Genomic DNA, 10,290 nt, shown 5'->3' on the forward strand with positions numbered 1-10,290 from the left:
ATCCATTCCTAAATTCTAACTACTGACTCTAATTAAAATATTAGGACTAGAATGATTTTTTCTTACATCTGTATGTACTAATAAATTATACATAGAAAAATAATATTCAGCTCTAGTTAATAAATAGTTAAGTCTTGAAATCCAAAATGTCGGTCGAGAAGCACTACATATCTATTGCGTTCTAGTGTAAAAGTCATTCATAGTTTACAGTACCCCTGCAAACGATAAAAACTTGTGATAAAAACTGATTGCCCAGATAAACCTCAGAACTTTACAGCCACGCTATACCATATAAAATGGGTCACAGTATTGACCTCATAAAACAGCTTTTAAATCTCTCCATAGATCTTATCTTGTAATCTTCTTGTAATCAGAGGGACCCTGTCTATTAGTCGATTTAGCCCGCCTTTTTGTGTAAAAAACAGCTTGTAATCAACTTGAATCCTCCTCCTTACAATCCTTAATACAATTCAATCCCAAAGGTAATGTGACAACTTCCCATTTCTTCTATATTGTATTATTTCATTCTCTTATATGTTCAATTGTTATTTTGTATTTCTTTGACACTTTATTGAGTTGACCTCCCTTATTTTAATGTAATGTTAGCATGACAAGCTTATATGTGATCAGATTATTCGAATATATATTTCGTACGTATACTAATTTTACAGATCGGTTCCATCTTTTCATTACAATTTTAGAACTTATGAGTAAGACTAATTTAAAATTATAATGTCTAGGTTAACTTTTTACTTTCAATACATAAATATTCTTAACAAAACGTGTGTGATTATAATGTTCAAAATGCATTGCGCAAATATAGCATACATCAATAGTGTTATCCTTTTATTATCGATCTCTGAAAAACAATTTATAATAACCAGTTTGGGGTTGTGGAGACTATTAAGTCTTTGAGTGAGCTCATGAATCGATCGGTGTTATACTACCATTGAAAACCTGTAAGCACTGGATGGCCGTTTCATCCTAGCATAGGACTCGTCAGCAGTGCGTATCCACGATCCCGTACGTGGGATTCGAACCTATGACCTTCGGTCTCACGTGCAAACGCTTAACACCCACAACCCCAAACTGATAATTACCATGTGCTCACTGGTGAGTAGCTTCGTGAGGGAATTCTTGGAGTTCTAGCAAGAAGTCGTGACCAATGGAGCTAATCCGTGTCAGATCGAGACAGGTATTCACCTCAAACAATCGAAGATGGTCGTGTGATCTCGTGCACTAGTTGAAGTTAGACATTAACACCGTTGGATGCCGGCTCAGTGGTCTAGAGGTTAAGCGTTCGTGCACGAGACTGAAGGTCATTAGTTCGAGTCTCACATGCGGGATCGTGGATGAACAATACTGTGGAGTCCCATACTTGGACGAAACGGACATTCAGTGCCTTCAGGTTTACCATGGTAGTCTAGCTTCAACTGACTAATGAACTCAACTGTTAAATTACTATAATATCTACGAAACCCCTTTCCGAAAATAATTATATCACAGAAAATTTAAGTACACGTATGTATTTGTCTGAGAAAAGAATACTTGCAAGAATAATTCGCTTACTATAATGTACATAATTTTTCATCATTACTTATTCGAAGCGATCAAATGAAAAAGGTTTGTTGATAAAATTTAATAAAATAACGAAATTAAGTAGATTTTGAAGGATGATGATTATACTATCCTCTTTTCTAAATCTAAGACCATTCCGGAGCATGCTTCTAAAACCCCATATATAAGATCAAGCTAAATTCATTCATGTTTAAACTGTCGGTTTGTAATATAACAGCGAAACTTTCAAACTTCAAACAACTTATAGCATAGAGGGGTTCCCATCTAATACAATGGATGAGTAAGCTTCCCACTTCTATTATGGTTAACTTCTAAAAACACTAGTTATCACGAAAATTTCGAGAAATTTATCTATAAGATAGTTACCAATGAACATACACTTACTTTTAAAGTAGCTTTTAAGAGATATTTTAAATTTTGTTAGCGATTCTCTCAAAATGTTTTACCTATATGACCAATAGCACATCCCACTGCGATGAATAAAAGAATGTTATTCAATACTAGCAACTTTTCACTTTCATTTTACCTATTAAGTAGATTGATCAGGTAAACAGAAAATTCCTTTCTCTTCAGTTACACTCTATACTTAAATTTAGCCAAAATTATCTAAAAGATAATTAGTAAGATATCTAATATACTACCAATGTAGTCTAGAAATGAGTGGATTCAAATTTTTATCTGAAAGTTGATATTCATTATCGATGAAGATGAAACGTAAAGTTTCACAATTTTTCTCTACTCACCTAATAGTCACCGTCATATGTAAGTTGTGAAATGAATTGATTTAAATTAGTTACAACTGTGTTTGTTTTCCAACTTGGTACAAATGTTACTGAATATTATTTTTCGTTTGAATGAAACTCACCAAGTATGGTTTTATGTATTCAACTTTGAGCCAAACTTTTTATGTGAGTGCTAGTGATACTACTCGTTTGCCCAAACTGAAGTAGATGGAATAGAACTCAAACTTAGAATCTAGTGGTCGAACCTCTGAACCAGTTAGCTACTTCTCGGATTAATGAGCTAAATCATAGATAATTCAATTAAAAATGCTCATCAACAAAATTCTCTATGGACTTTCACAGTTCTAATTGGAAACCAGTCGAATGATCTCTTTTTTATCTGTAACAATTTTTCATACACAGGTTATCAATAAGTTAACTAGACCTAAATAAAACTAGTCTATGAATGGGTTTTTAGGAAATTTTAACTTGATATTCGATTGCCAAAGACTAAGCCTCTGTTTTCATTCTTTCGCTTTATCATTTTTCATCAACAAAACTATTTAGCAATAGAATGGTAATTAAGAAAGCCTCAAAAGTCGAAGTTAGTGTAGTCCATTCAATGTTACGTTAGTGAAAGCAAACAGTAATGACTTGATATTTTTAAAATATTTTTGACTGTTTTGTAATATGTATCCAATAAATTTCCATGAGTGAATATTACGACTTTCAGATATGGACATGAGCCAATTACATCCTAGACGTCTTTTAGTTTCTGGGTTTTTTTCCAGGTTTCACGTCAAAATTTTGCCATCATTCGAATAATATCTAAATGTTATACGCATTGATAAGATGAAGAAATATATATGTATATGATTTTTTCACCTGTTACTTAATCCTTTTGATTAAAATGTTTGTTCCCATTATTGAAATTTTTTCTTTTAACATTCCTGGAACTTAATCCTTTCATTTTATAAACGATATTCCTTTCTACTGTCCCTCCTACTCTCTCTTTCTCTCGGTCCATTTTACTAAACTCTTAATTTTACTATTCCATTAATGTGGAAAAAGCTTAGTTACTATGCTTTTTGTTCAGGTCGCTAGCTTCTTTTCTCTTTCAAGTTAAGTGCATATTACTTAGAAAATGAAGTAACGAAAAATCTCATTCAACATTGAATAATCCTACTTAGTTGATAGTTATATTTTAAATAGTGCTATGTAAATATGTATATGGTTTCATGAAACTTGACATTTATTATCAGGAAGATAATAATGGAAAAAAAGTGAAAAATTTTTTTGAAATATAAAGTTTCTAAGATCGATAGTAGATATTATGTACTGTACGTATTATTACTAAAACGAATCAAGCATAACTAATAGTTTAAATTCAGTCATATGCTTACTAAATTTGTATTACGATAGATCTAATAGGAATTTTGAAGATTTGAAGGACTTTGTTTGGAATTTCATATTACTAATTTAAAACAGTAAAAGAACTATTGTGGTACTATACTAATATCAATTAAAACATTTTAAATGACTTTCTTTATATTCCAAGCTTCATTAAATAAGTTATAGTGGCTACCAGGACTCAGTGGCCGAGTGGATAACGCGATAGCGTTTGAAGCGAAAGATACTGGGTTCGAGTCCCAGAGTGAACATCAACTCTGAGATGCAGGTGCATCCAGCTGACGAGTCCCAAATAGAACGAAGCACGCGTCCTGGATTCCACTGCTAGCCACTATCCATCTTTTCTTATAAAGTTTGTGAATCAACGCTTTATCGAGGTAATACGCACAGTATGCACATATGCCAATTAGAGACTGATCAGTTGCAGTCCTAAAACATCAATGGGAAGATTCAAACAAACAATACTAAGTGAATTGTAAGTTATAGATAATTTTTCTTTAAAGAATGATCTAATTTAAAAGGATATTAAGAACTGAAATACACTAGACATTTATTTATACCATATTTAATGAATTTTCTATGGTGTATATGGTAAACTCCTATAATTGTTTGTAGGTGTTCGATCTTTAGCTTTCCCATTTACAGACGATATGTCAATGTTACTTTAATGAAATATGTCCATCTCAAAAAATTTCTTAGTAATGAAAGCGATTAGTTAGTCGTTTTGAAAACTAATCTTGTGTATCAAAATCAAACTGTGCAACCTTACCTGTATTAGCATTGTTACATTTTTATTGACCGAAAAATTAACTAACTACTTACATTGATCCCATGACTGTAAGCATATTATTTTCGTGTTTTATTTCCTTCAAATATTCATCCCTTACCTTAATCATTTTACAATGATTTGGAAAAGTAATATTTGGTTAATATGGCTTACCTTTCAACCGTTCATTTGCTTGTTGGATATTTCAGCTAAATGTATAGTACATTTATGATAACAGGTGAAATATTTATACTGAATAAATATGTGAATAGTAAACTAGTGTGGGTCTCCCTTCTGTTTCTTACCTAAACCATTTTATTGCAGTCACAAAACTTACTCTTTATACACTGATTAAAAGTTAGTTTTGATTTAAAATTAAGGAAAAAAGAGGGTTTCTCATTCTATTTTACTGTTTTCTTATTTGTTCGTTTTCATTTTTCTAATCTAGTCTCCTCCTTCTCTTTAAAACACACATTCATTTGTTTAACATTGCCATTGTTGTGTTTGTCAGTTAGTAATATGAATTTCCAATGTTTAATCTAATGAATCTTTTATGCCAGCAGGAAGATTGATTAAAATATACTCAAGACGTCAATCAACAAGGGAGATAAATTTCCTGTCTTTTTCTCTGAATGATTACATGGAAAATATACTTAATAATCAGTAAATATTATGATTACATGTTTTAGAATCGGCTTAGTAACAAATCACGTGTTGATTGTGATGAAAATCATTGTGGTAAATATGCATTTATACATGAAATAGGACATCTAGTGTTTAAAAAGAAAAAAACTTAAATTCATACGTAGTAACCCGCATAGAGGAAATGAACGTTCTAACACTGTTGTTTAAGGTAATCACAGGATGTTACATTTTATCAAATAAGTTTTAGGAATTATAGGGTAAAATATATATGGATAGAAATACTTTATTGCCTCATACATATGAGCATATTATGATTTATCATTCGATGGTAATATTTTGAAGGGTAAATAATATTACCGACATAAGTTACCTTTTACTAATACACTTGTTTATTTTACGCTGAAATAGATGCCTATTAAAAAAAGTATAAATTGAATTGTCATAATAATGCACTTCATGCATTCTAACAGGAAGAAACCTACATTCCATGAGTGATAATGTAGTGTGAGCTACTGATATCAACATAAGTAGTATATATGGTGAGTAAGGAATAGAATATCTGACAGCAGAAGATTGAGAAGATCAAGAAGAGAAGAACAGAAATAAAAAGCAATTTGTGTGGAAATCCAGGAACAATGAAGCCTGAGGCAATTGAAGAACATTTTGCAAATAGTGTATCATAGCATGGTTTTTGTATTTTACCAAATAACGTTGTAATTAGTGCAAAATACATAGTTGGTTGTCCTCACCTGTGTTCTCATTCACAACAATAAGATTATTTTGGTGGAGTTTTATTCTCTATTCACTGATATGACCATATATTCAGGACACATAAACATATACGAACAGAAATGAAGAGGCGTAAATATACAGAGAATAATGCATGGTAAATATTACTTTAATTCATCTGTACATTTCACTATACATTGAATTTATGCTTCAGTTTTTTTTAAGTTGAAAAAGTTGATACATGGTATATATGCTTGGGCATAAAGTGATTTCTATTCGCCATATGTGACTGCAGCCTCCAGATATATTTCAGTATTATTAATTGTAATAAAGTGTATTCTTGAATAGATATATACAACAGAAGACGAAGGGGGAGCGAAATTATTAAATCCTTTCTCCTTAATATATCACTCACATGAATGAAGATCCTTCTATTTTCTGAGTAAATGGTCCCTAATGGTCTATCAATTCAGTATGAGTATTAAAAAGTACAGAGAACAGCCAACCTATTTTCAGTATGAGGTTGTGGAGATTGTAAAAGTTTCACTGAAATTATGAACCGATCTAAGTTAGACCATTATTGAAAACTTGGAAGCACTGTTAATAACGGCCATCTAATGCTTCAAAGTTTTCATTGGTGGTCTAACTTAGATTGGTTCATGATTCCAATGAAACCAGTTTATCATTTAACGAAGAAAAGCTAAATTAACCTCAACTAAAAATTTAATTAAACACTGAAAGGAGTAAATCCTAAGATAGTGCGAATAAAATGCTGAAAGTGTCCATGTTTGATGCTATTACGGTTTTTTGGTAACTGGTGCTTTTCTTTTACTAAATATATGCGGTATAAATAATTCATCTCTGATAGTTTATCTTTGAACTGAAATGTTAGTAATTGCTTGGAGTTATTACTATTATTGAATGTTCTAACGAAGAGCTTTGGATGAATTCAATTTCATTCTCAATACTTACTATCGGGTAATAACTCAACATGATGAGTTTTATATAGTCGAAAGAAAACACTCACCTGTATAGTTAATAATAAATGTGGGTGAGTTAATTTGAATCATTTAGTAACTACACGAATTTAGATTAAACATTAGACATGTACTGGTCAGCTAATGGACACCATAATTCATTTTGTATGATTCAAGAAAGGAAAAAATTGATCCACATATAAATATAGAATTAAAGTTGAAGGCATAAAAACTTGATTTTGTCTAGTACAATAGTCAAACCATTCTTTTCAAGTATATTTTAAACAAACGTGATTATATTAATAGTTATTGTTTTTAAGAGGTGGTTCATGATAAAAGTTTCAGATTGTGTCATATCACCACAACCCTAAAGTTGGAAGTAATAATTGTATTATCACTAGCGATTAGCTGAGTATAAATCTCTCGATCAAAATGATGAAAGTAGTGATAATGTAAAAAGAACGATATATGATACCATTTGAATAATATAAAATTAGGATTCTATTGCTGACTTGAACTGATCTTAAAGGTTAGAAAACATGCATATGATTTTATCTCGACATTAATCTTGTTTGGAATTTCGATGACCTATTTCGTATGGTATATTCTATAAAGTAACTTGTAGTGAGTTAAACAATAATAATTTTGTTTAATCTTTTCCATTTAAAAAACATTTTGTCAAGCTACACAGAAGACCCTCAATTAATTAAGATAGCATGCGCTACATTCTGACTTCATGGTTGTTTTTCCTTCAGATTCCATGCTCGATATTTTAGTTATTTTATTTAATTTTGAAGATTTCAATTATAAATTATATTTTTACATATTCCAAGAAGTTCCTCCGATTCATAAGTTTGTCCTAATGCACTACACAAATCTACTCATTCCTTTTATATTACACCTCATCAATTTCAAGCTATAATTAGGCTTTAGTTAATTGAACGAATATCTATTTTTCAGTAGAATATTTTTAATTACAACTTTTCTGGTTGTATATATCAATCTCAACTACTTATGCTATTTATCGTGATTACATTAAAGCTACTGATATTAAAATGTTACTGAGTGAATGGCTTACACTGTTCTGAATTCTATCAGACAACGGAATACACATAGGTATAATATAAAGGGAATTATTTTTAAATTTAAATTAATTTACATGATAAAGTCTGTTAGTGACATAGCTAGTTTTTATTTCTGGATGTTCAGAGAAAGTCCCATCTCACAAAAAATTTTATTGACATTGAAACTGATAATCAAAACAATATACCAGCTTAATTCACACTGAATGTTACTGATAGCAAATTATATATTATTCAGTGTTAAAAAACAAAGTCGCTGCTGAACCGGATGAAAGACGCGGTAGACGCCCAACTTCGAGATCAACAGGCTGGATTCCGGAAGGATCGGTCGTGCACACACCAAATTGCGACACTACGGATCATCGTTGAACAGTCAGTTGAGTGGAACTCATCACTATACGTCAACTTCATTGACTATGAGAAGGCGTTTGACAGTGTGGACAGGAGAACATTATGGAAACTTCTTCGACACTATGGAGTTTCTCAGAAGATTGTCAACATTATCCAGAACTCAGACGACGAACTACAGTGCAAAGTGGTGCATGGAAGACAGCTGACAGATGCATTTCCAGTAAGGACCGGAGTCAGGACAGGCTATCTACTCTCCCCCTTCTCTTCTGTGAATGACAGGGTTATAAAGACTACGACATTTGAGGGGAAACATGGAATACAATGGACATCTCAGAGTCAATTAGATGATTTAGACTTCGCAGATGACCTTACCATCCTATCCTATACACACGAAAAAATACAGACGAAGACAACAAATGTAGCAGCAACCTCTGCATTAATAGGCCTCAACATACACAAAGGAAAAAGTAAGATTCTCAAATACAACACGGAGAACGCCAACCCAATCATACCTGATGGCGAAACTCTGGAAGAGGTGGAAACATTCACGTACCTTGGAAGCATCGTTGATGAACAAAGAGGATCTGATGCAGATGTAAAGGCGAGGATTGGCAAAGCAAGGGCAGTATTTCTACAATTGAAGAACATATGGAACTCAAAACAACTGTCAACTAATTTCAAAGTCAGAATCTTCAATACGAACGTCAAGACAGTCATTCCTAATGTACGGAGCTGAAATGTGGAGAACTACCTCAACTATCGTCAAGAAGGTACAAATATTTATAAACAGTTGTCTACGCAAAATACTCAACATTCACTGGTCGGATACTATCAGCAACAGCCTTCTGTGGGAGAGGACAAACCAGCTTCCAGCTGAAGAGGAAATTAGGAAAAGACGTTGGAAGTGGATAGGACATACATTAAGGAAATCACCAATGTGCATTACAAGGCAATCCCTAACTCGGAATCCGGAAGGGAAGCGGAAAAGAGGGAGACCAAAGAACACATTACGGCGGGAAATAGAAGCAGATATGAAAAGGATGAATAATAACTGGAAAGGATTGCCGAGGACAGGTTTGGATGGAGAATGCTGGTGAGCGGCCTATGCTCCTCGACGAGGGGTAACAGGGGTAAGTAAGTAAAAAACAAATCCATAAATACAATTTTTCTACTCATTGGGATATAACAAAAATATATTTATTATTAACTCTCTACTCAATTTATTTGAAACTATCAAGTTTAAGCTTCATATTGATACTTATATACATAATATTGTATATTTTACGTGCCTACATTGATGGTTAGTTTGAATTGGTTGCTATGTATTTACTAGAGTCCATTAAATCAGTAAATAATATCATTTCTTTGTGTTCAATGTCCATGTGGCGATAACAAGTAGTATTACATAACTAAAACCAACTATTAATTAAATGTTTTATAATATCAATTAGTGTTATAATTGTGAGAATTGAATCCCAGGGTTTTGGGAAATACACAAAAATTTCAACTTTAAAAAACTCTGTGTAGGATACTTGATATAGTCATACAAGTGATTTTCATTATTATTCAAATCACATTTCTTAATACTATTCATGTCTGAAAGTCAATTCCATAGTCTAAAGTTGAAAGATATTAGTCGTTCAGCATATTGATTGAAAAAATATGAAGTAAGATTATGCTCAGAATCGAGCTAAGGATGATCTATCTATAAAACTATTGCATTTAAAACTCAGTTGTATCTTCAATTACTTAACAAGTTGTTGTACCAAACATTACATTTTGTGGGTGAAAAATAAGTACTTAACCAATAGGTCTTTGGCGTATTTAAAAGCTTTTCTTTTCCTCTGGAAATACTCAACTTTATATCATGCAAAATAAATTTCTCTGCTTACTAAATGAGTGAATAAAGTAAAATTCATTACAAGTGATGAACGTCAATGTGAGCCATGATAGTTATTCTTAATCTCTGTCTCTTATTTCTTGAATACATATTGTTTGTTTCATAAAATACAATCTAAAATTGGTTCACC

Source organism: Schistosoma mansoni (genome assembly GCF_000237925.1).
Source record: "Schistosoma mansoni, WGS project CABG00000000 data, supercontig 0125, strain Puerto Rico, whole genome shotgun sequence".
Classification (NCBI taxonomy): domain Eukaryota; kingdom Metazoa; phylum Platyhelminthes; class Trematoda; order Strigeidida; family Schistosomatidae; genus Schistosoma; species Schistosoma mansoni.